Raw genomic sequence first — 27,331 nt, forward strand, 5'->3', positions numbered from 1 at the left:
ATGTCTACAGGATGTGACATGCAGAATGATAGCTTGTGACTTCATGATGGAAGATGAACTCATTAGTTAGTTGGCATAGGGCAGACATTTATAATATTGATTGACAGATTAGGGACCCTGGCCAAATGGCAAATCAAAATATAAATAGATTGAGTAATATTCCTCTAAGTGATGTACATGAATTTTCATGACTTGAAGATCATAGTACTCCCTAGTCACAAATAGTCTTAGGAAAAATAGAACAGGGGAATATAGAATTCAAAATGGAGAATTTTTTTCCTTTTTCAAGATTTCTATACCACTTGCCACTAGATAAAGGGACAGTTGTAATAATACGATATTTATCTATAAGTAAATTATTCAACCTTTATCCTATCTTTTTTATTTTCAAATCCTTTGTGACAACAGTATCTGATTCTCCTTTTTCAAAAATGTTTCTGCATGTCTGCTGAATCTGAATACTGAATTGCCATTATACTCTGCATTTCAATTGCACTCCATATAAAAGAAATTTGTCCTGAAGTTCTTATGAGAAGCCTGTCCTTCATTTTAATTCCATAATAACTTCTGTTGTGAATTACAAGTATTTGCTGCCATAATTATCCAAATACTACACACACCTTTTCTCCTAAAACAAATAAGTCAAGAATTCCCTGTGTCTTAAGGGAGGAAGCTGATTTTCTGCTCATAGTAGAAGTAGTGGCATTTCTACTCGGGCAGTGCTTCATAGCTCATTCTCAGGGATCCTGTTTTTCTGTTTAAAAATTGCAAATTCTCTGATTAAAAAACCCCAAATCCTCAATTAAAATGTAACACCACTATATATATATAGCGAGACTTTGTCAGCCTGCAGAGAGTTCTCTGCAAAACTGGAAAATTTGCATATTTCTCCGTTAAAATGAAAAATCTGCAGTTTTCTTGGTAAAAAGGGAAAATCCACATTTCTTTCCATTTTGCAGGAAACAGAAAACCCAGACCCCTGCTCATTATAATCCACTTAATTCCTGTTAGTTGTCCTTCACTCCACAGGTGTTAATGCCCTTCTCTTCTTTTTAATGGTCTTCATGTCCCATTAATCAAGCTATTCTTTCTTGAGCAGTTTTGCTAAGGAATTAGCTACTTGTGATCTTTCTTCTATTTTGTAGCTCTGTGGACTGTTTTTTTTCTCTCTTTTCAAAATCCTAACTCTGCCTATGGAATCCAGTCTTCATCAGCAGCTACAGTTACAGCTTTGGATGAAGCAGTGTTAAAACTGTAGCTTTTGACTGAACAGAAAGGGAGGATAAGTAAACTGGAGATTAGTCTCTGTGATTTTATATGGCCATAACTCTGGAAGAATGTGTCTTTTCTTTATTCTGTATTCCCCAAAACATTTGGGATGTGTAGTATGTGAGAAAATAGTCTTATTTGGATCACTTAGTTGGAAGTGATCCTTTTCTGTCCTACCTTTGAAATAGGCCAAACCTGGAAAATTGCTCTTCGTTACTCATACCCACAAAACCCTGAATCATTTCAGAGTCATCCTTGCTGCACTGTTGCGCCTCCTAGAAGAGATTGACTAGAATTGTATAGAGCACTTCAGGTGCACCTGTACACAAGTGCCTTCTCGTGGACATGGCACTAGTCTGGGAGAAAATTAATTTTCCTTACATCTACATGCTGACTCAATGTTGCCTGGGAGATTTGTGTTTGCCATGATGGTAGAGGAAAAGAGGAGACAGTTTTTATCCCAATCCAATGACACCTTGCTCAAGAACAAACCAAATGGTAACAACACCATGTTGTCCCCTGAACTCCCTCTTGGGGGTCTCTAATTCAGTATTCAGGCCTAGAATCTTAGCTGTAGTTAGGCATGTCATCTCTATTGTTTTCAGTTGCAGAGAGGGGCTTAAATACCTTGCTGAGATAAACCTCCTGTGCGAAAGCACTTAAAGCTGGTCAGTGCAACTGACTTGCATTGTCATACCCAGTGGGGTTTTTTTGTAGATCAAGTGGTTGCTGAAGAAAGCTTAAAAACATCAAGTGGGGTGATGTTAAGGCTCAAAAACCAGAATAATCTCAAATTTGTGATTAAGTCAGTCTGATCTTTTGGGGCCTGATTTTCAATTGTTAAATGTCTAGACTTGACCATACTTCACTTGCAGTCTCTTAGCATCTAAATCTTCCTCTCTTTATTCTTGAAATATACCCCAAAGTATTATTTTTTACTTGGCTTTTAGTAGCACTTTTTATAATCTGAAGGTCCCTGTGATTTGCAAATATTAATTAAGCAAACATAACAGATGCATAAGACCTTCTTTGGATGAGTATACTTTGGATATATATAACCCTCATCCAGCCTACTGCAATTACATATTCATCTGCTCCAGTTGGCAAAGCACTAGGTTGGTTTTCTGGAGACTAGCAGATTTCTATTTCTGTGAAACTTTCTCCTAGTTTTTGTATAGGATTTTTGTGCCTTTGCTTTAGCTGCAATAATATGCAAAACCTATTTTGCTTCTTTAAAGTCTTTTACAGTCAGCCAGTTCATTTGTGCAAGCAGGATAACTGGATAGCTAAAAGGTAGTCTGTTCCTTTCAAAATAGTTTGTTATGCATAAAGTCTGCGGACCTTCCTTAACATTTGTCTTTAGGCACAGCTGTAAAACCCTGTTGACTTCAGGAAAGCTAAGTGGAAATGGGTAAAAGTGGATTATTTCTTCCCAAAATGATCTTCCTTTTGTAACTACTGCCAACATTGTGCAAATGGGAATAGTGAATATTGGCACAGCACTGCCAATGCTAGGCATTCAAAGATTTCCCCCTAAAATTATGTTATTTGTCTCAATATTCACGAGACTTTTTTTAAATACTACATATTGGATTCCTATTATTTAATATATTTTTCTACCACTATGAGAGCAGTTTGTACAGAGCAGTTTATATAAGAATTATCTTGCCTTGAACAAGGGATTGGACTAGAGGACATCCTAAACTCTCTTCCAGGCCCAACTTTTCTATTTTTTTTTTTTTTAAATGAAAGCTGAGATTCTTATGTATTCACATGACTCCAGGAGCTGTCTTCAAAAATTGTTCCAAATATTGCAAAACTTAGGATAAAATGATGCTGTTACCAGCATCAGTACTATTCAGGTCTTGTTGCTGACCACTATTCTCAGTTTTAGATCACTCTTATTTTAGGATTTCCTATGCCATTACCTTACATTTTAAACTTCTTTTCTCATGTAAATGGTAGAAGTATTTTATTGTTTTTTTTCTGTATGCAAGGTCTCTGCTTTTTCATCACAACTTGGTGACTCCTGCATTTTTGCCCTCCTCTAAGTTATTTTTATGCACTTGTGATACTCCCTTGTTAGCTCCTGAACCTGAACTGTTATCTTCTTCTAACAATATTTCTCTGTCTACCAGATATACTTCTGTTTTTTTGCAGCAGGATCTCTGTATACCTTAATGAGTAAATAGTTCATCTGTGCTACACAAAATTTATGTGAAATCTAGGAATTTTTATGGCTTCTGCTTCACATTTGTTTCTAAAAGAAGGAGCAAGTCCAATGTGACTGTCGCTAATCACAGCAGCATTGGGTTTTAGCATTGGGGCTGAAATGTCTCAAAGTGTTAATTATAATCTGAATTCTGGAGGGAGTATGATGCAAGAGGACAATACTGCCTCCAGTGATGTCCTGAGGGGGGTGACAGTGAATGACATCAGCAGTCTCATTGTTCATGCATTAGCTTAGCCAAGGGACTCTGTGAGTAAATGATGTTTCTTAGGCATGTTATAGAAACAAAGTTTAGGCAAAGTTATAATAAGCAAATTTTAGTGGTAACTTTTTTTCCAACAATAACCTGGTTTTTCTTGGGTGGCAGAAAAATCTCTGGTGTCTCTAATCTATCCCTGTGCTAAGGGCCAGTCATCTTTATGAGGGTGATTGTTGGCCAATACTATCTGAAGGCTCTATATGTGACATATAAAAATGTCACTCTGTCAAGGGTTGGAGGAAGTCAGAGGAGATTCATTATTTTGTTCCTGGGTGGCATACATTAAGACAATATTATGGAGTTTCTGTGGAGAGATTATAATGAGCAGCACAGACAGGAGTTAAGATTTTTTGTAGTATCGGACCCCTGGAAGCGCTTTACAGCTGTCATGACACACATGTGTGGCTCAACCCTCCTGAAATGAGGTACCAGATGAAGGTGCTCTGCTTTAGAGCACCTTTGGGGACTTATGTTCCCAAGGGTTAATATTTAGTGTGTTTGCCTCCAGGACTGTCAGCAGGGATGAAGGGGGTAGGAGGGAAGGGGAAGCCAGCAGCAGCAAGCTGGTTGGATTTTGGCTGGCCTCAGTAGGAGCCCCCCCTGCCTTGTAGGCCTGGCCTGGCAACCCCTAATACCCCAGTTGGGAGGGCTGAGGGGGGCCATGAGCCAGGGGGGACTCTAATCTGATCTCTCCCCCCCTCGCCCCCCCACCTCAGCGCAGGCTGGCCTAAGCCCAGTTGACAGTTCACTGCTATGTGCTTCCCCCTCCTTCCTCCCCTCTTCTCCCTCTCTTCTGATAGTCCCAGAGCTGGGAGGGGGTGGCGGGGTTGGAGAGAGGGGCAGCTCCTCGGCTTATTGCTCAACCCAACAGGCAAATGTCTATTAGGTTGGGGGCAGGGGGTGGTCTAACTCATGGTGCCTTATGCAAAGTACCATGGGTTATAGTGGGGGCCCGAAGTCTGTCAGCACCTAAAAACGTGGGTGAGAATTGCAGGTGCTTTCCTATTAGAAGACATATCACATTGCTATATTATCATCTTTTCCTTTAACTGACTGCATCCTAGGCCATATCAGGAGATTTGTTTCTAGTAGAGGCAGGTAAGTATAAATGCCATTGCACATGGCAACTGATATACTGTGTACACTTTTAGTGATGTATGCTCAAGGCATTTAAACTGAAATAGTTGAAGGGAGAGGTGATTAGGATGACTAGGGGCATGTCAAATGTATTTTATGAGAGGAGATTAGGAGCTTTGTACACTGCTGCAGCAGCACACTAGGGAACCCTACAATGAGTTGCAACAGTCCCACTCAGTGTGACTGTCCCCAGAAATGGGCATAATATAGCTGCTTGCTGGTACTATATTCTTGCTCTTTCTGGAGAAAGTATTGCCATAAGCCCAAAGCCTTTCTAATGTGGCTGTGTTATGTGCATTTTGGGGAGTAGCACACGTGGAATATATGTGACGTGCTTCACTCCCTAGGTGTCCTTGAGGTGGGGTAGCCACACCAGAAAAAAGCTTAGCTTATTTAGCTTGAAAAACCAAGGCTGAGAGGGGATATGACTGTTATCTATAATTATTTGGATCAGGGGGAGGGAAATAAATAGCAGAAAAGCTGAGAAATATTTAATAACAAGGGCAATGTTGGAATAAGAACAAATAGCTATAAACTGGTCATGAATAAATTTAGGTTGGAAATTAGAAGTTTTCCAGGCATTAACAAACTGAAGTTCTGGAGCTCCTCCCAGTAGGTCATGTTTGATCAGTCAATGAAACAGGTTCTGTGACTTGTTTACATGTGATACAAGACAACAGGCCAGGAGGCTTTTTTTGGTCATACATTTCTATATTTATATATTAACCTGCTCAAAAAAAAGTAAGCCAGTCCATACCTGCCCTCTCCCCCCCCCCCCCAAAAAAAAAAAAAACACAAAAAAAACAAAAAAAAAGAAAACAACTAAGTGGCCGTTTCTTTTAGCATTAGGAAGTATTTAAATTATATTGGCTCCATAATTCTAAATGGAGATGAAGATGGAAACAATTCCCTTCAGTTGAGGTGTGGGATTATTACCTTTCCCTAGAACTAAAATGAATACTGTCCCTCAAGAAGAGAGCTATATATCTGAGATGTGCAAGTATATCCATCTGGCTATATGTAGTTTCATTGTTTCATAGTTGTTAGGGGCTGGAAGGGACCTTACAGATCATTGGGTCCAGCCCCCCAGCACTTGGGCAGGAAAGACTGCTGGAACCAGATGACCCCAGCCAGATGGGCATCAAGATGTTTTCTGAAGGTCACCAGGGTGGGTGACTGTACCACCTCTGGGGGAGCCTGTTCCAAAACCTCGGCGCTTAGCTTGTAAAGAAGGGTTTCCTTATGTCTAGCTTGAAGCGATCTTCATTCAGTTTGTGCCCATTCTTTCTTGTCCTCCCCTGGGGATCATTGATGAATAGATGTATGCTCCTGATATACTTATAGGCTGCCAACAAGTCCCTCCATAGTCTACTCTTCTCCAGGCTAAACAATCCCAAGTCCCTCAGCCACAGCCATCCCGGGGGGGGGGGTGCAAATTGGGGTGACCACCCCAGGCCCTGTGCTTTGGGGGGTCCCATGGACAGTGCTGTGCAGGCCCTGATCTTTTCTATCTGAGTTAAATGAATTTGTTTGATCTAGCTCTGTTGAAAAAACTCCTTTAATACCTGGGTGGACAATGTTCAACTATTTTCAGATGAGTAGGGACAATGTGACCAGTCCAAACAATATTACAGGAGCTAAATAAAGCTGGGCTGGAATTTTCTGTCAAAATCATTTTGGTTAAAACATGCATTTTCTAAGGAGATGTTTGTGCCACAGACAGGTATAGTTTAATATTAAGCTGTTTTAAAATGAAATATTGTAATTTGGAGTGTTTCCTGTTGGGTTTGCACACAAATAAAAAAGCAGCTCCCATTGACTCATTTAAAAATTGAAGGCAGCTCATTGGTGCTACATATTTTATACTTATTTAAAGTATCAACTTGTAGTAAATTTTAAGCCTTAGAATTGGTTTTCAGAATTTTTAATCTTGAACAGATTTATCTTTGAAAAAGTTATTTTTGTTTTAAAATTTCCATTAAGCACGTTTCTATTCACCATTTGCAGGGAAGATGAGTGTTTCTACTTGAATGGATTTAGGGATAAGTCCAATTTTTTTACCTAATGCTGCAGACTAAACTGAAGTTCCAGTTTCCTTCTACAATATTTTTCCAAATTATGAAGACAGTCCTTTTAATATCCATCCATTTTTAAGAAAAGACTATGAAAGGGGCCCATTGTCTCCTTCTTGGTTATATTTGCTGTACCGAAATGGTAAAAGTACCATGCCTGCCAGCAGTGCCCTCAGGCATCCTGCCTTGCTCCGGGCGAGCTGCCTCCTATAATTGGTGCCTTACTGGGCTTTGGGCAGTCGGGTTGGTGCTGCTGACTGGCGGTGCTTACCTGGATGCTGGTTACTGCACCTGTGCAGCCCTGTGCCCTGCTTCTGGACTGGGCTAGGAGGCGGTCTCTGGTGAGTGGTGTTGTGCTTGAGGTTGTTGCTTCTGGGCATGGTAAGCTTTTTTTCCCCATGTAGATGAGATGTAAAAAGTACAGGTCTTTATTGTCTTAATAATGTGTAAAATTTAAAGGTGAACACAGGAAGGAATGAAAAGCTCTGAATAACAGTGTTTATAAGCAGAATTGTTAGTTAGTGAATGAAATCATAAAAATGTCTCTTTTGTTTGTACTCCAGTTACATCATTTTCCTTTTATTGCCTAGCTATTTCAGTGGTTATTACTGTGCTGCATACTGAAGAGAAATACCCTTTGTTCCCTCATGAAGTCCACTTTAATTCAGTTCATTTGTACTCTTGTATCTCCTGCTAAACTCCTCCCACGGGTTAAAGTCTTTTTACAGAAGACCTTATGGTCAAAACCTTGCTGTTGACACTATAATTCACTGTCAGAGTGCATTTATTAATAACCTCATATTCCATTTGCCATCCCTACTCTTAGGCAGCATCCTGATCTTTTATGTGCCCAGATTAAAATGCTCATGGATGCCATAAAAATAGAAGATACCTGGCACTGTAATATTTATACTCTGCCTCCTTTTCCCTGATTCTGTCACATCTTGCTCAGTAGTTTTCCCTTTGGTGCTTTAAGGCCTGACCATAGGTGACTTCCTGCCTTTAACATTTATTTCCTTAATGGCAGATTAAGGCACTAGACACATATTTGGAAGGTATGGGCCATATGCTTCCTTTGTGACCCACTGCAAGATAATCTCTGTTCCAATTCCCCACACATAAAATACCTTTTGTCCATACTTTATTTTTCTTATCTGTTTAGGCTCTGCATTCTTTTGGACAGGGAATGCTTCTTTGTAATTTTATAGTACCTAGCAGGGTAGAATGATTGGCAATACAAATAATTAATAAAGAGCAGAAATGGCATGGTAAAATTGTCAAAAGTGACTTGATAGAGGGGTGCAAATATATATTGCAATACTATATGCGTTCCAGCATTAGTTCCAGTTGAGCTAACATGGCTACACAGCACAGTGCTGTTCTGTGAAGATGTGATAGCTCAAGCCCAGAGTATCTAGCCTAATTAGCCCAGGCTGGGTGTTACACTGACATGATCATACTGCATTTGGTCCCACAGCTAGCTTGGGTATATCTGTGCTGCATTGTGCTGTAATGATAGCACCCTGAAGGACCTAAATCACATAAGTGCTGAGCATTTTACCCATAGGCTCTTGTATAAAATCACAGTAGTTTTTTACAGCGATAGCTCTAAACATTGTATCGTACCATAGCTATTCTTCAGTGTTTTCTTCAGAATACTATAGCCGTGTTCTTAGGATATTGAATTATCAGGATATTTTGAACACCAAGGCAATGCACAGGAAATCCCGTCAGATGGCAGCTACGGTCTCCTCCTCCTTCACAAAATTTGGTAGCTGTGCAGCTGTTGTTTTGGTACCCCACTGCTGGAGACTCCATACATATTGTATGAGTCCCCCAGCATGTCATGCTGCTGCTGGGGCATTTTGCTGTTTCTCAAACTAGTTAATATAATTAAAATGAAACTAATGCCTAATTTAATTGAGTTCTCTCTAACAAAGGTCATGGTTTGATTTATTCTTAGAGACCTGTGTTGTAGATCAGTGGTTCTCAACCTTTTATGTACTAGGACCCACTTGTAAACATCAATGATCCAGTGCCCCTCACTCCCGACCCACTGTGCCCCAGCCCCGCAGTGCGGGGGCGGGGGGAGGGAGGGAGGGAGCAAGCAGCTGCAGACATCCCCTCGTAAGTTGACTCTGACAGCCTGTAAGGGAAAAGCCGGGGTTTGCCATGTCCTTTAAAGGAGAATCCATTTTTAAAGTTTGTTCTCTGCCCTTTCATATATTCTTGTGATCCACTTTTGGGTTGACCCACACGTTGAGAAATGCTGCTGTAGATGACCCTGTTCTATTGCTCTTGCTCATGCTAGTTTTTAAACATGTTTTTGCTAGTTTTGAAAGTACTTCAAAACTCCTTTTTCTATTTGACTTTCTCTAACAGTTTGGCAATACATAGAATGATTGTTTATAGCAGAATTTGTTTTCTTTCGTTTGTATTTGCCGGTACAGTTCTTAAGCTCCCTTTCAGTTACCTAAATTAACCGAGTTAACAAATATAGTATTAATTGATGTGATTGTCTTTACCTTGGTTTTACATCTAAACAAATGAGAGCAAAATGCGGTTGTCAGTTGAAGTCATAGAGGGAGTCTGTGGGAGTTAAAAATAGATTTCAGATCAGGTTCTGGCGTCCCTCTCTTATGCATTCTTACTTTTTGTTCTTTGCCAGAACTGTCCAATCATCTCCCTTTGCAAATCTGCATTGTAAGGACATCTTACGGTAGTTATAATGACTATGTACCATTACACTTCAAAGTCTCATCAGATTTATTTTATCTGTATTCACTGGATTTATGTCAAAAGTACCATTCATCATGCTGTTTTTTATTTGTGATTTTTTTTTTTGTATTGAAAATAACTGCTATGGTGTATTTGATTATCATTATTTGATACCATACATACACAGTGAGTGTCCTTGGAAAGATCAATTAGTTTCTGGAGATATTGCTTCTGATGGCATTATCCCCCACTTTCAGTACAGAAAGAACTATTTCTGCAATGCAGAATCTCTCTAGAATGAACTTTTAAAGTTTACTAATTTTACTTACTTGCCACAATGATATTAATTTATATTCCTACCTCACTGTCTTCTGATTTGCTCAATAAAATATCTGGAAAAGTTAACAAACCTAACCTATGGTGAACCAAGTCCACAAGTATATTTTATAGTTCATGACTCTTCATAGAACGTGCCCAACTAAGCCCAGAGTATTCTAATGCCTCCTTTGATTGCAGATATTGTGTTTATAGGATTTTGAAGAGAAGTATTTTATCATATTACCTAATTCCAAAACAATTTTTGCTACCTTAGTTAAAACCTACATCATGAGCTCTACTCTGAAGCAAACAGAGGAACAGTACAGATAAGAGAGAACTGTTGTAATGCATTCCTAGCATACCACTGCTTAATAACAGATTTCTGCATTCACACAGTATTTTGGTACTCTCAAAATATAGCAATAGATAGATAAAGGTTTAAAAGATAAATGCATGGATGACTGGAAAGGGGTTGGTATCCAAAAGAAGTACTCTTGGTCATCAAACTAGACATAGATAAAATTGTTGCCTACTACTTGGACATTGAAGTCAATAAGAATTTTGATTGAGAGAGGACTACACAATAGTTCCTTAACATTAAATAAAACAACATCTTAACCACAAAAATATTATTAATGTTGTTGTTTTACTAACACAAGTTGCCCTCCAGGATCCTATCAGTCTATGTAGTCTGGGTAAAAATCAGTGGTGGAACAATAATATGCTGGTTGGTGTTAACAGCTGGTTCCCAAAGAGAAGAAAAAGCCTGTGAGGTGTGGTTATGGCTCACAGATGCCAGAATGTCTGTCTTGTCTGCTAGCGATGCCTGTAGCAACTGGTGGGGTACTGAAGTGCTGCACTGCTGCCTGGCGTCCCTGCTGTCCGTGTCCTCTGTAATGCGAGGTAGATGAGTTCAATGAGGCCCAGTTGGATGAGTAAAAACAACAGCAATAAAAGTTCCTTGTGTTAAAAGTGGGATAACTGTGGCAGGTACAGCAGGACTACCCCATTCCCAAATCAATTAACTTATTAAACTCCAAGACTCCTTTTAACAGACATTGCAGATTCACTCTGTGTGAATGAGGGCTGAATGTATGTGGGGAACTAACTGCAATCTGTTTTCAGAGATAATTTGAAAAGGTCTTGCATAATAGGGAGATTGTTAGAAAGTATCCTTGCGCATCTTGCCTTTCATCGTATGTGCCCTTCATAGCTGTGTAGTTATGTTTGACAATGCTGGGTCCCTGACTGCATTCAGTATGTGTAAGGTATAGGCACTGTTTAAGAAAAGTGACTGGCATGAACCAAAACCGGGTAAATTTTAGCCTTAGGTCATATAGGATAATGGGAGCCAACCTTCTTGTAAATTATAATGATAACAAAAAGTTTGGCAACAGGTGCTGCCCCAGGAGGACACGTAGCTCAGGAAGTAGTTTCTGTTTGCTTTAACTGATACACTCACATTGCCCTGTTTGCCCTGCACTTCCCAAATGCTGGAATAGTGTAGGCAAGTAGTGTGCTGGGTATAATGAGACCCGCACTGCTACACTCCTCCACTTTAACTTTCATCTGCAACTTCTGCGTGTTTCAGCTCTCCAATGAAATGATTCTCGTTTTAGCACTGTCTGGCATTTGCTCAGATAGTTAGCAGTATTTTCACCTCTGTCTCGATACAAATTACTGGCTATGGTAGCATTTATTGTGTTGCTAGATCTGTATGTGTGTGTTAAGCTTAGCCTGTTTCAAACTAACATCAGACTTGATTTCAACAGTTCTAATATAGTGAACTGTGTGATCTAATTGCTCAAAAAGCCAGTTTTCAACTCTCATATAATATATTATTTATTTTTATGAACTCTAAGAGTGTGAAAACAAAATTGTGTATGATGCAGTGACACTAACAAATATCTGGAAGACCCTGAGCTCAGAAATGACTGAACAAGAGAGAAATGCCAAGCTAGCGATGAAACAGATGGAGAAGAGGCAGGTTTTGGCAGTTTCACTTCCTTGAGGAGAGAAGCAGAGCAAGGAGGTCTCTGGCAGAAGAGGGCCAGAAGGCAATAACAATCCTTCTTTTCCATTTTGACTGAGAGCTTGTGAAAAACTGAATTAACAGCAGTAACAGAGCAGAAGGTGGGAGTTGTATACCAAATACCACAAGTAATTTGCTTAGTCAGTCTTATATTTAAATAAACCATGTCTTTAAATACTGAATTTACCTTCGAGACCTGTTGATTCAACCTTTCAGCGAAATAGGAAGCTATGCCCCCTGGCACTAAATCTTAAAAATCACATTATTTGTCCAAATTCTGCTGGTTTTATTTAGATGAGTGGTCAAGTACAGTTCAGGCAGATTGTATACATGTAACTAAAGCAGGACTGGGGTTTGAGATGCAACTGAACTAGATGTTGGGACACTGAGAGGTAGTTTCTAAATTTCTTAGAGTTTTTACATGGGCTGCTTCTGATGAACTAGTTTGAACTTCTTCATCACATAGGCCACAGAACTCCACCACTCATTAACTCCAGCCTCAGACCATAACTTGTGCTTGAACTAAGGCATATCCCTGGGAAAGCATATATTAGGACATGTTGTCCAGTCTCAGTTTAAATACATTAGCTGGTGGAGGATCCTTTTTCATTGACTAATTGAATATCTGTGCCTTATTTGCTATATGAATTTGTTTAGCTTTACATTCCAGCTGTTGGATCTCATTATGCCTGGAATGCGCTAAATTAAAAAGCACTCCAGTATCAGCTACATTTTTCTATTTAGATACTTATAGAACTGGGAGGTTAAGATGCCTCTTAATCTTCTCACTAATACACCACATAGATACAGCTCCTTAAGTTTTTTTTTATTCTAAAGCCTGGGGGATGGGTCCAGGGAAGGATTTAATCAGCAGGCTGTAATTTTGTTATCATAATCCACCCAGCATTTAACTAGGTCCAGCATACAAATTCCCCACCCAGAAACCATAACTGGGGACACACTTCAAAGTCTATTCATAGCATTCAGTTCAGTCTTTTGATCGAGTCCAACCCCCTGCATAGGCAGGAAAGAGTGCTAGATGACCCCAGCTAGATGGGTATCCAGCCTCCTCTTGAAGACCCCCAGGGTAGGGGAGGGCACCACCTCCCTTGGGAGCCCGTTCCAGACCTTGGCCACTCGAACTGTGAAGTTCTTCCTAATGTGCAGTCTACATCTGCTCTCTGCTAGCTCATGGCCATTGTTTCTTGTAACCCCTGGGGGCACCTTGGTGAATAAAACCTCACCAATTCCCTTCTGTGCCCCCGTGATGAACTTATAGGCAGCCACAAGGTCGCCTCTCAACCTTCTCTTGCGGAGGCTGAAGAGGTCCAGGTGCCCTAGTCTGTCTTCATAGGGCTTGGCCTGCAAGCTGTTAACCATACGAGTGGCCCTTCTCTGGACCCTCTCCAGGTTATCCTCATCCCTCTTGAAGTGCGGTGCCCAGAATTGCATGCAGTACTCCAACTGCGGCCTGACCAGCGCCTGATAGAGGGGAAGTATCACCTCTTTGGACCTATTCGTCATGCATCTGCTGATGCATGATAAAGTGCCCTTAGCTTTTCTGATGGCTTCGTCACACTGCCGACTCATGTTCATCTTGGAGTCCACTAGGACTCCAAGATCCCTTTCCACTTCTGTGCCACCCAGCAGGTCATTTCCTAGGCAGTAGGTATGCTGGACATTTTTTCATCCTAGGTGCAGCACTTTGCATTTCTCCTTGTTGAACTGCATTCTGTTGTTTTCTGCCCACTTGTCCAACCTGTCCAGGTCTGCTTGCAGCTGTTCCCTGCCCTCCGGCATGTCCGCTTCTCCCCATAGCTTTGTGTCATCTGCAAACTTGGACAGAGTACACTTCACTCCCTCGTCCAAGTTGCTGATGAAGACATTAAAGAGTATCGGTCCAAGGACCGAGCCCTGCGGGACCCCACTGCCCACACCCTTCCAGGTCGAGACCGACCCATCCACCACGACTCTTTGGGTGCGACCGTCTAGCCAATTCACCACCCACCGGACTGTGTAGTCATCCAAGTCACAGCCTCTTAACTTGTTCACCAGTATGGGGTGGGATACCGTATTGAAGGCCTTCCTGAAGTCTAAGTATAGGACATCCACCCCTCCTCCTGTGTCCAGGCATTTTGTAACCTGGTCATAAAAAGATACTAGATTAGTCAGGCACGATGTGCCTGCTATTAACCCGTGCTGGTTTCCCCTCAGCATAATTTGTCCTGCCAGGCTCTTGCAAATGTGAGCCTTGATAATATTTTCAAAGACTTTGCCAAGGATGGAGGTGAGACTGACTGGCCTATAGTAGCCCGGGTCCTCCTTCCTCCCCTTCTTGAAAATGGGGACCACATTGGCCCTTTTCCAGTCCTCCGGGACTTTGCCCGTGCACCACGAGTGTTCAAATATTTCTGCCAGTGGCTGTGCAATGACGTCGGCCAGTGCCTTCAGTACCCTCTGATGGAGCTCATCCGGGCCTGCCAACTTAAAGGCATCCAGTTCTTCCAAGTGACTCTGCACCATCTCAGGGTCTACGCGTGGCAGTCTGGCACCTTGCTGCTGCCTCTCTACAACCCCAGTGAGAGACTTGTCGTGCCCCTCGCTTAGGAACACTGAGGCAAAGAATTCGTTGAGGAGTTCAGCCTTGTCCCCCCTGTCCGTCACCAATTGCTTCTGCCCATTTAGTAGGGGTCCTATTCTTCCCTGGGCCTTCCTTTTACTCCCTATATATCTAAAAAACAATTTCTTGTTGTCTTTTACTTGGGTTGCCATCCTCAGCTCCATGGTAGCTTTCGCCCATCTAACTGCCTCCCTACAAGCGCGAGCAGAGGAGGTATACTCGTCTTTGGTGATCTCTCCCTGTTTCCACTTTTTATGTGCTCCCCTTTTGGCCTGTAGGCTGCGCTGGATTTCTCTGGTCAGGCAAGGAAGCCTCCTGGCCTCTTTCCCTCTTTTTCCTTGCATCGGGATCATCTCCCTCTGTGCCCGAAGGATCATTTCCTTAAGGCACAACCACCCTTTTTGGGCTCCCATCACTTCAAAACTCCTACTCTGCAGTGCGTCCTTGATTAATCACCTGAGTTCATTGAAATCAGCTTTCCTAAAGTCTAGCACTTTCACCCTACTAGTTACCTTACCCACTCGACGTCTTATGAAGAATTCTATTATTAAGTGATCACTGTCCCCCAGATGGCTACCGATCTGTAGGTCTCCTACCATGTCATCCCCCATTGCCACTACGAGATCCAGTAAAGCATTCCCCCTAGTGTATACCTCCTGTGTCAGGTGGAGGTCCTGTACACAGGTTAGAAACCTGCGTGAATTTTGGGACTTTGCCGTCTGCATCTCCCAGCAGATGTCTGTGTAGTTTAGATCCCCTATGACTACCGCCTCCTTAACTTTTATGGTCTCCGAGAGCTGCCTCAGGAGCCCCGAAGCTAGTTCTTCCTCTTGGTGTGGGGGTCTGTAGCAGACCCCTATCACCAAATCCCTTTCTCCTTGCCCCCCATGTAACCTAACCCACAATCCTTCTACTTCCTCATCCTTCGATTCCGTCTTGATGAGGGTCGATGTATATTGCTCATTGACATAGAGCACAACCCCTCCCCCTTTCTTCCCCACCCTGTCCTTTCTGTACAGCCTATAACCCTCAATATGTTCCTAGCATTAGTATATAGGCACTTGAGCCCTGTGACTGGTGCCTTTGCTGCCCCCCAGCTCCGAATCCCAAGGGACCCCTTATTTCTTACCTGCAAAATGAAAGTAAAAATGTTTTGCGAACAACTCAGTTTAGGCTGAGTAGGGGTAATGGGACAGAACAAGTCCTGAGTGGACTGCTGACAAGCCTAAACGACTTTAAAAGGGCCAGCTGTTTTTTTTTAAAGCCGCAGGAGTTTGCTTAGCTCTAAAAGGTGCAACACCCCATTGACCAAGGCTCATTCTCTTTTTGTGACCCACTACTGAATCAAACATCAAGACACTCACTAAGGGTGCAGACTGGTTGAAAACCTCCCAGACAGGTTGAAAACCCCCCAGACTGAACTCCCTCTGCCTCCTTTCTCCCGTCCCATTATTCAAACAGTGTCTGGGAGCTGGGAGACACAAGTTACAGAAGACGCTACATTTTGCAATGTCTTTATGCGATACCTCATGCAATGAAGTGTCAGATTTTCACAGGATCGGCCATTTTTGAAGCTGTCTGCAGCTGTGCACATGTTTGGTCACAGCTATAGACTGCTTTCGGTGGCCAGAGTGGGTGAAAATTGTCTCTTGTGTCTGCACCCTGAATTAACATCAAGGCATGGCAAGCCGAGAGGAAGAGTGAGACCTGGTTTGAACAGGGACCTTGAGGATTATATTGTTCCTGAAAAAATGTGGCATTGGTGAGCGGTCACACTTGCCAACTTAATGGAAGCAAGTCAGTGTGTAGCTGAAGGTATTTATCTGCTTGCAGATCATTTCGATGATCCTAGGTCTAGGCTTTACTGGCTTGGAAAATCAGTGATTGAATAGTGGTGCTTGTTAAGAGTTGCTGTAGCTCCATGAGATTTGTCAAGATCAGATATCTTTTCCCTGAATTTTAGTCCCTGTCATTCTCCTTCATAGTGACATTACCCACCATCATAGCTTTACCAGTATCAGAAGCTGGATCAGTGTATGAAACAATAGGCACCAACCACTAGGAATAGCTGGATAAAGTTTGGGTTCAGTTGTAAAAATGTCCACTCTTCCTCCTCCCTTGTCTTGATTAGCTTGTTACTCAAAAACAACATTGCACAATTGCACTAGAAAGAGCTTACACTGGAGAACTGGTTGGAGGGAGGACAGCACGAAGGGCTGACAGTGCTTACCATCAGGTGAGGTCCTTGCATTTTCTCTTAGAAAACAACACACAAGGGAACCTTCTTTATGCTTTCCTAGTGTTTTATGGCCACCTTAAATAGGTGTTCACCATAGAAAAGCCTGGGAGTGGATGTTCTCGGTTGACTTGTGCAACAATAACAATTAGATGCTTCTTTTAGAGTTAAGGGAAGAAAAATGTTGTAAAGGCATGAATAAATACAGAACACATGGAATATCTTGTTGATGTATGAGGTAAACAGAGGTTTTGTTTGCATTTATATAATGCACCTGAACAAGTTAGAGGCTCCTTTCCAACATATCAAGCTTCATTCTGGAGTAATTAGGTTGGCAATTCCCTCCACCAGTGGCTTTCTTTGACTTTTCCTGTTTAATTCAGATTGAACAATTTTAAGAAAGAGTTGTAAATGTTGCCCTTAAATACTGGGTTATGATAAGATAGCTTCAAATTGTTAAGCCTTGAAAAAAAGAACACAGAGAAAGCATGTGTCACCATCGCAACACAAAACAGCCTGTAATTTGCCAAAAACCTACATGGAATGATTTTACTAGTTTGGCAGGATGTAAAGAGCCATTGCAGTGGCATAAGAGGAGCAAGATGTCTAATGTAGGTCCCTGGACAGCAACATGTAATGCAGTTCTTCAGCTGATTTTTTTTTTCACTTCTAGTGCCAATTTATATGCATACATTATGCTTCCCCAGCAGTTCTATATTGAATAATTCTCAGGGATACAGCATTTGAAGACCTTATTGTCATTCTTGAGGCCAGATTTTGCTGAATGATTGTATAGAAGCTGTTCTTGGGTCCTCCTAAGAGTTATGGTAAAAATAACTGCTGGATCAGATACCATATGAAGCATAGCACATATATTAAACCATACTTTTGCATTTAAAACAGTGCCTCTAATGAAAAAGGTCTTAGGTGCTGAGGGAGAGCCATCTTCATGTTGTAATATAGGGTTAGTTAGGATGTAGGAGCTCTTTTAACTATCACATGCAAATTCAGCCTGTTTTTGAAAATCACTAGCTGTGGCTAGAGCAGATGCATTTTGGAATGACAGTTAGTGAGCTGTGACATATATGTGAGCAAGCATTTGTCAGCTTGTCCACATATCGTTTGTTTGTATTTGTTTTCACTTCCCTCCTTTTGAGTGTTATTTTAGCAAATTGGATGTTGGTTGTATGAATGCTGAATATTATATAGGAATACATTATGCCTGAAAATGACGTCTCCATAATTCACACACCTTGAGAGCCATCACAGATTCTGGGAAATAAATTGTGAGGACTTTCACTGAAAACCTTCTCATATGGATTACATGGATTGGGTGTTTCCCAGTTCTTCTATGCATTGTTCACTTGGTTTGGTTGCCGTGGATCTTTATGTGCATAAAGATAGATGAAGAGGGGATTATTTCTACTATCTCGGTATCTTCATGGATAGGTGTGACTCCTTATTCTAACTACCTGCAGCATGTAACTACCTGCAGCAATGCTGAGACATCATTTGGTTATCTGGCTTCAAAAGACATGTGTTGAAGTCTTTCCTACGAGCACAGAATAATGCAGCAACCTCAGATGTGACTGAGATGACCTAGATCAAGATGACTTGAGGCAAATAGGATTTTAATATAAGTATTTTTAAAGTATTTATATTTAGTACAACTATTTTAATATAAGTATCAGTTTTTCACGTTGCCTTCTCCTTTCCCCTTACTCAATAAAGTATCCCTGCTATCATTGTGAAAAATACGTTCCTTTGTTTCCATAGCACTATATTAGCAACAGTTTGCGCATAAATAAAACAAAGACACTGGGAGCTACTATGACAAAAAATAGTAGTTTCTATCCAGTAGGCTGCCTTTTTTTTAATATTTGAGGAAAATCTTCCTCGTCCCCCTCAAAAATAAATAAATACTCTGAGGCTAATGTTCGGAATGGGGTTTCTTAGGTTAATTTGTTAAATTTTTCTTTCCCTCTGGAGAATTCTCTGCATTTCTCTCTTCTGGGCATGCTCTTTCAGTTCCTCTGATTTGAACTATTATTGCTTATATAATTGCATCTCTAAACATCCCCAGCCTCAGTACAGTGAATGTGCTACTAAGATGGTGGGTTAATCCAGCTATCATATAAGGTGAACAGGCTCTAAAGAACACGTTCCAGTTCCTTGGGGAAGGGCTTTTCTTTAGTAAGGAAATAAAACCAAGTTTAAAAAAAAAAAAAAAAAAAAGCTTTTCTCACTGCCCCTCATAGCCTTGTCTTTCATCTTGTCTTCAGGGCTTTACAGTCCTTACAGCTCTTCTCTCAGGGTTTCTGAACTCTCCCAGATGAGCTTTCCCCTCAGGCAACTTCTGTTCCCTGCAGGAGTTTTACTTTCAGGCCTTACCAATGGTAGTATGCCCTGCGAGGTCTTCCCTCCTGCTCCCTTTTCTGAAAAGAAAGAAGCCTAATAGTATTGGTGGAGGATGTGAAGGTGATGAGTAACTTGGGAGGAAATGATCACAATGCGAATAAAATTCTAGATCCCGAGACAAAGCACAAGGTCAACAAAATTAGAACGCTAGATTTCAAAAAGGCGGATTTCATCCAACTCAAGGAATTAATAGGCCTGGTGTCATGGAAGGATAGATTGAAGGGTAAAGGTACCCAGGAGCGCTGGGAGCTTCTAAAGGGTGCAATATTGGAAACCCAACAAGAAACTGTCCTGACACGATGGAAGCACAAGAAGAACGACAAGAGACCAGCGTGACCGCACAAGGAGCTTCTAAAATGTCATAAATTGAAAAGGAAAGCATACAGGCAATGGAAGAATGGGTAGGTCACCAAGGAACCCTACCAGGAAATAGCAAGAAGAACCTGTAGGGCCAAAATCAGGAAGGCAAAGATAAAGAATGAGCTGTACCTGGCAAAGGAGGTTAAGGACGATAAGAGGTTCCCTAAGTACGTTGGCTAGAAAAGAAAGATCAAGGAAGCTCTGGGTCCTCTGTTCTGTTAAGCCAGGGGGAACTCCTAACTGAAGAGGCAAAGCAGGTGGAGCTACTCAACAGCTACTTTGTATCAATCTTCATGAGAAAATTAAACTGCAGTCAGACACCTGATAAGGATTATCTGGATAGGAATGGGGCAAGTTGAGGGAGGGGATAAGAAAAGAGATGATCAGAGAGCTTTTATTAGGTCTGAATTAATTCAAACCAGAATGGCTGGATGAACTTCATCTTAGAGCCCAGGGACCATAGGACTGGAAAAGGGCTAATGTAGTTCCCTTTTTAAAAAGCATAAAGGAGGACCCAGGGAACTACAGACTGGTTAGCCTCACCTCAATACCTAGGAAGCAACTGGAGCATATCCTAAGGGAGGCCATTTGCAGGTATCTGGAGGAGGAAAGGCTGATTGCAAAACACTAGCATGGATTTATGAAAAACAAGTAATGTCAAACAAAGCTGATCTCTATCTTTGCAAAGTAACTACTTGGGTGCATGAAGGGAATGCTGTGTGGGTATAGTATCTGAACTTTAGCAAGGCTTTTGACAAGGTCCCCCATGACATTCTCCTAAACAAAGTGGAGAAGTGTGGGTTGGGTAAAATTAGTATAAGGTGGATAAATAACTGGCTCAACAGCCACAAGCAAAGGGTATTTATTGATGAGTTCATGTCAGAATGGCAGGAGGTTTTGAGTGGACTCCCACAGGGGTCTGTCCTTGGCCTGGTGCTGTTCAATGTGTTTATTAACATTTTGGATGCTGGCATAGAAAGCTTCTTGAGCAAGTCTGCAGACGATACAAACTGGGAAGGATTACAAACACATTGGAGCATACAAGTGCAGTTCAGAAGCTTCTTGACAGATTGGAAAGTTGGGCTACAGCTAACAGGATAAAATTCAATATCGACAAATGCAAGGTGCTGCACTTTGAGAAGAATAATCAAAAACACAAATACAGAGTGAGTGATGCCTGGATGGATGGCAGTACTATGGACAAGGCCATAACAAGAATTCCACATTTAAGAACAATGTGGAATAGTTAGAGAAGGTCCAGAGGCAGGCAAGAAAGATGCTAAAACATTTGGAAAGCAAGTCACATGGCGAGAGGCTGAAGGAGGTAGGCATGTTCAATTTGTGGAAAAGGCACTTAAGAGTGGACATGATAGCAGTCTTCAAATACTTGAAGGACTGCCACGGAGAAGAGGGAAACACCTCTTCCACCTTTTCTCTCTTGCTGCAGAGGGGAGGATGCAGACTAATGGTTTGAAGCAGCAGCAAAGTACGTTTAGATTGGATATAAAAAAAAAAAACAACTATGTTCAGTGTTAGAATAATGAAGGATTGGAATAGACTGCCAAGGGAAGTTATGGACTGTCCATCAGTGAAGGTGTTTAAGAAGAGATTGGGCAGCCACTGGTCAGGAATGATCTAGGTGTAGTGATGCCTGTGCTCTACCATGGGTATTTCTCATGCTTATGGACTTTGCTGGTTGCTCTCTTGAGCATATATTGACAACATTTCATGGAATCAGGACATTGACTGTGTGGTTCTCCAGCTTTATCTGTGGCTGGTTAAGGTGTTAGGTCTATGTTGTGACAGGATTGATGGTTGTTTTATGTAGAGCTTAGATTATGGTTTGTTTGGAATGGTTTGGATAGGTGGTAGGGGTGATCCTGCCTCAGGCACGGGGCTGGACTAGATCAGTGGTTCTCAGACTTTTGGGGACCAGGACCCATTTGTAAATGTTGATGGCCAGTCGTGACTGAGTGCCCCTCACTTCTGACCTGCTGTCCCACACCACGAGGCTCCAGTCCCCCAGTGTATTAGGTAGGGGGAGCTACAATAAGCCCCTTGCAGGAACTCTACCAGCCTGCAATGGAAAAGCCACAATTTTCCCTTTTAAAGGAGAGTCCATTTTTAAAGTTTGTTGATCCATTTTTAAGTTTATTCGCAACCCTTTTGTAAATTCTTGTGACTCGTTCGTGGGTCACGACCCACGGATTGAGAATTGCTGGACTAGATGACCTCTGGAGGTCTCTTCTAGCCCTACTTCTCTATGATTCTATCATTTCCCTATTCACAGAACTTAGATAGAAGAATCCTTGCATCAGCTGACTTCCTGTTGTATTTCATGCTATTTAATTTCACAGTTATCCCTGCCTACTAGGTTGTGTTTGATTGCAACGTATTTTCTGGTAAGGCCACCTAGTCTTCCTTTACAGGCATCAAGTGACTGTTTCATGGAAATGGTTTCACACTTCCTCCATAGTGGGCACGTCTACATGAGACGCTAACTGCACCAGCAGCCTAATAACACTGCTCGGTAGTGTGCCAATCAAAAACATGCTAATAAGCTAGTGTGTAGGAGTATTAGGCTACTATGCAGTAAGTGTCACCAAAAACCCATGCTCCGGTGGTACTGCACAGTAGTGTGAGTTACTGCGCATTGATTTAGTACTTGGTTAATGTGCGGTACCTACAGTGCATTAATGAACATGTAGACATGCACAGTTTGTTCCAATGCTTAGTTACTCACCTTGTTTTTAAAAATAAACACACACACACACACACACACACACACACACACGCACACTGTTTCTCATTTGATTTCATCTACTATCAGGTTCCAGCTACTTGTTCTTGTTTATGCTTTTCTCTGCCTTAAAGGACCCTTTGGTCTTCACTGTTTTCTCCCTTTGAATGCACTTGTATACTACATCTACTAAGATATTTTCCAACCTGGTGGCTTTCGGTAGTTTATAATGAAAACCTTCATGGAACGCTTTTAATTTGGATGAAGTCTGATGGCTGAGGTAGGGCTTGAACAGAAGCTTGCCTGGTATCATGCCAGCTTGCACACCCAGTTCTTTAAAAGCTCCCAGTTGAGCCAGAACTTTCTGGCTCCCCTACAGCCTGCCGAGTTTTCTTTCTGAAGTGCAGCAAGACAAGATTTTTAAAATTTTGTCCATCTAAGTTCCTGTTTCCCAAAGTGAAAATAGTTATCTTACTACTCAAGTAGTTTTCTTAACTTCAGTGGAGTGCTTGTTGCTTCAAAGCAGTGTGAGAAGATATCCAAGTCTGGTTGTAAACCCTTTGAAGCAGAGACTGGTTCTTCATATATGATTGAAAACTGCCTGTTACAATTGGGGTGTTGCCGCAACTCGATAATACGTTATAATATTAATAAATAAGATGATGCTCTGTGCTCATTCCAATCACTCGTCCTTCCTGCTCTTTGTCATTCAGTTCAGGCAGTCTTGTTCTGAATGATATGTCAGCCATCTGTGAAATGACTACACTCATTATAAAGGGCTTTGTTGTACTTAGATGAAAGGTGCTATAGAAATGGCATAATACTATGGGTTCGATGGTGTAACAAATTCTTTCTTGGAATGGTTTTCATTTTTCCTAGAGCATCTTGGTGGCACAGTTTTGCTAGTATTTGGGGCATGCTGTTAATTGCCAGCCTCAAGGAAGAATGCAGGTAAATCTGGGGCTTTTCCAAGTAAGATTTGAAGGAATTGGATCATGAGGGCTTGAATCCTTGGGAAACAGCTTGCTTCAGAGCTAGTTAAGAACCAATGCCAGATCTCTCTGTTCAGGAAAGTATGAAGCAGATTCAAGTCGCACATTCATCTGGCATCTTTCTTTGATAGGTTTCCCTCCCCCATCCGTTTTAGGTGCCTGCTTGCTACCTTTACTGTGTCTTTTGGGCTTTCTAGTTGAATTTCCATGTTAAAATATTCCTTAAGGGCAGCTTCTGTCAGCTTTCTTTGCAACATTGACCTTTGATGTACTTGTTAATACAGAAGGCAAAATTCCCCAGGAACCTAGCTGTCTCTTTGCACCATAAATGAGTGTCTGTGGAAAAGCTGGGAAGGCAGGATGTGTTGTAGGAAGGCAGTATAATAAACTACCCTGTGCCATTTCCTGGAGGTACAAATTGTATTTTATTCTAATTCTGATCCAATTGTAAACTTGCCCTCAAACTAATAAAAGGCTTACCTGTAAAAACTTGACTTACTTGGTAGAGGCCAATACAAAATCAGTTGTTTTTATGTTAACCCTTTTACAGAATAAGGATGAATTTTCTGTGCAAGGAGAAGCTTCAGAAAACAAGGGTTGAGTAGTGTCTCAGTGCAAGGAAGGTACAAGTTTTTATATGAGACCAAGGCAAGAAGGGCTATCTAAGCAACTCTCCCATTTCCCCTGGACAACTATTTAGGGCTGCACATAATAGCAGTTTCTGTTCTAGGGTAGATATTTTTTTGCACCACACTACTGACTCTGAGAAGAGAAACAAAGAGATAACACAGGTAAGACCAAACATGGATTACATTGCCGAGTTCCTCACATTGTATTCACAAGTGCATGTAACAGCAGTGGAAAAAAATGTCTTTGAAATATAGAAATTTCCATTCTGAATCAGATCAGTGTCCCCATGGTCTAGTATTCTGTCACTGATAATATCTGTTTCAGAGGAAAGTACTTGAAACCCTGGAATAGGTAGTTTTAGGGTAAGCTGCCTCCAGGGCAAGTTTTCTTCTAGCCTCCATTAGCTAAAGTTCAGTTTAAGATCTGAAACTTGAAGGCTCTTATCCCTTCCCAAAGTCTTGTGTGCTTGCATATTTGTTTTCTTTTTAATATTAGCTATTATAATTCTATGTATTCTTATTATCCATCTAAGTGTCTAATCCCCTTTTCAGTCAAACTAATCTTCTTGTCTCAGTGACCTCTTGTGACAATGAGTTTCAAAGTCAAACGTGGTCTCTGTGGTGCTCATTTTGGGTTTATGACACTGCAATGACACTTGCTCAAGACAGTAACATAAAAGGCATTAATCCAGCCTCAAAGTAAAAGATCACTTTACTTATTCTAACAAACCTAACTGATGGAAGAAGTAGGAATGATATGGGGAAAGGAACAAGAGAAGATAAGAATGGATATATACAGATATAGGCAATATTATCACCTACAAAAAATTAAAAGGAAAGTAAAAAATGAACTGTGGGATGAAATTATTTTAAATGCTGTAACATGGAATGAGACTGAAGGGAAAGTAGGTTCTGCCCTTTAGAGGGCATCAAAGCAACAGCATGATAAGCCAGGTAATCAGGGTTTAGTTCTTTTGAGGACAAGATAAGAGAACAACTTCACATATTGGTTATAAATCCAAATGTTGGGAAGTTGCGGGACTCAGCCAGGGTCTGCATGGGGAGATTGCTGCCTGCCCAGCTCCCGCCCCAATGGTGGAGCTGTGCTGCCAGTGGGGAGCCCCAGGATCTGGCTGCACCAGGGTTAGGAAGGGAGCTTTCCTAGGGGAGGATCATGGGATCAGGTCCCAGCAAAGCAAGTGGAGGAGGTTTCCCCAATTTGGGGAGAGCTACAATTGGAGCTGCCCAGGTGTCCACCCGGAAAATCCCAGTGCCTGGCTCTTATGTAAAACCCCAAACTGCAGAAAGCAAGGGTGGGGGCAGACCCTGCCAAGCACTGGGACTTGGATCTCCTTCCCCACTCTCTACTTCCCAGGCCTATCTCTCCACTGATCCCAGGTCAGCCTGAGCCTTGGGGTTACTGTGTCTATAGACACCCTGCCAAGCCTGCTGCCTCCATCTCTGCCTCTGTCTGGGGCCTCTGGGCTGTATCAGTGCCTTCATAAGGGGCCCTACTTTTATTTGCCTGTAGCCAAAAACAAGATGAGCTCTACAAACATGCAACGTCAGGCCTGCACGCCAGCTCCTGCCCTTCCAAATCCATAGTGAGAAGCATGCCTGATGGGCTACTCAGCTACCTCTCTGTCCCAGCAACACCTGCAATCAGTTTCTAGCCATGGTGTTCAGCCCTTAACATGGTTCCTAGGCGTGGGAGTTTCCTGCCTGGAACCGCTTCCCTATACTAAAGATACTCGCTTGTTTAGACCTGATCCAGACCTCTCATGGCCCAAAGGGAGATATGACATGAAGACTGGTCTCCTGGGGAGGGGGAAAAGGAAGCAGCAGCAGCAGGATGATGCCTTGTTTGTTTCTCCCTTTCCCAGCTCCCTCCCTCTCCTACAGGAAGAGTTCTCACCCTTCACCATACCTGCTACCTCCAGCCTCACATGGGAAATAATGTTAGCAGCAGCAGCCGGGGGTGTGAGAGCCCTTACTGGGTCAGGGAGGGTCCACTACATCCTGGGATCCTGACAATGTCCTTTTTAAATGCATGGACAAGATTTGTGTCATGTAAAGGATTCCAGCAGTAGGAAGATGTCAAAGATGCAGCACAGAGCAGAGATGAGAAGTGTTGGATTATGGTAATGTGAAATCAAGAGGGAGGGAAATAACGGTGAGGGGTTTTTTGTGTGTGTGTTTAGGGGGGAGGAGGCTGGTTTTGTTATGTGTACTTTGTTCTAGAAACACTATATCCTTCAGAAAAGTCTTTAATATTTGAAATCCCAAACCCCACAGGTATTTTATCCTTAGGATGCAGTCTGCTCCTTTAAAAATGGATTTTCACATGAGCAATATAACACTACTTTTATCTTTTATTTAGTGGGCAGTGACATAATTATGCTATTTAATGTTTCTAATTTTGAAACAACCACAAAAGTTTTTGCCAGTGTAGAGGCTCAGAATGCCCCAAGCAGCCATTGCTGCTCATTCATGATATTTTGTTCATAATAACTTTTGGTTTTAATGTAATTTAAATTCAGGGTTTCTTATTAAAACTTCAGTCATCTCCCACTTGATTGTAATTAAAACCACCCTAAGGAAATATATTTTCTTCCATATGAATATGACAGGTACAATTATGGCAAGCCTAATTGTTCATGTATTGCTAGTTTTCATGTGGTAATAAGGTCGGGTGTGAAGGGGAGTGAGCAAGTAATTAACTTGAAGATTTCCCCCCTCCCCAATTTATTCCTTTGAATTTGAAAAGGAGGGAAACATTACTTTCCCCACCAATGTGCTGCCTGTAATACAGATCTAAGATTTGTGAAATTTTGGAAAACAATTTTAATGTGCTGAAAGGTACAGAGCTATTGACATAGCCCCCAAATGGGATCAAATTAGCGAAGTGGAGAAAAAGTGCTGCTAGTAATAATATTTACAGGCCCAAACATTGTAGACTTGCACTAATGGCAGTGCTTTATAAGCTTATGTTCCAACACTTCCTTCCTGTGCTGAGGTTGTGTGACTTGCTACAGCTCTCTGTAGGTTACAGCTTCAGCCCTGGAGGAATTGTTCAAAAAACTAAGCAGGGAAGACTGCCTCAGAAAAAAATAAAAAGAAGAGCAGTTTTGGTGCTTTAGGTCCTACTCTCTTCTACAGAGAAACCTTATATAACCCTTCAGCTTCAATTTTTCATTTGCACGCTGGCTATGGCTAAGCTCGTTCTCCCTAGCTCTTTATGCTGTCACAAAGTTGTTCTGTGTTACAACAGCAGTGACTCATTAATGCTCAGTCCAGTGTA

At 41.7% G+C, this 27,331-nt stretch overlaps 1 protein-coding gene across 5 annotated transcripts in view; it reads left to right on the forward strand.

Moving 5' to 3' along the window:
• CACNA2D1 (calcium voltage-gated channel auxiliary subunit alpha2delta 1) overlaps window positions 1–27,331 on the forward strand; it is a 669,683-nt gene that overhangs the window by 116,092 nt on the left and 526,260 nt on the right. The gene's annotated exons all lie outside the window — the stretch shown is intronic.

The sequence above is a fragment of the Alligator mississippiensis genome, chromosome 4 (assembly GCF_030867095.1).
Source record: "Alligator mississippiensis isolate rAllMis1 chromosome 4, rAllMis1, whole genome shotgun sequence".
Classification (NCBI taxonomy): Eukaryota; Metazoa; Chordata; order Crocodylia; family Alligatoridae; genus Alligator; species Alligator mississippiensis.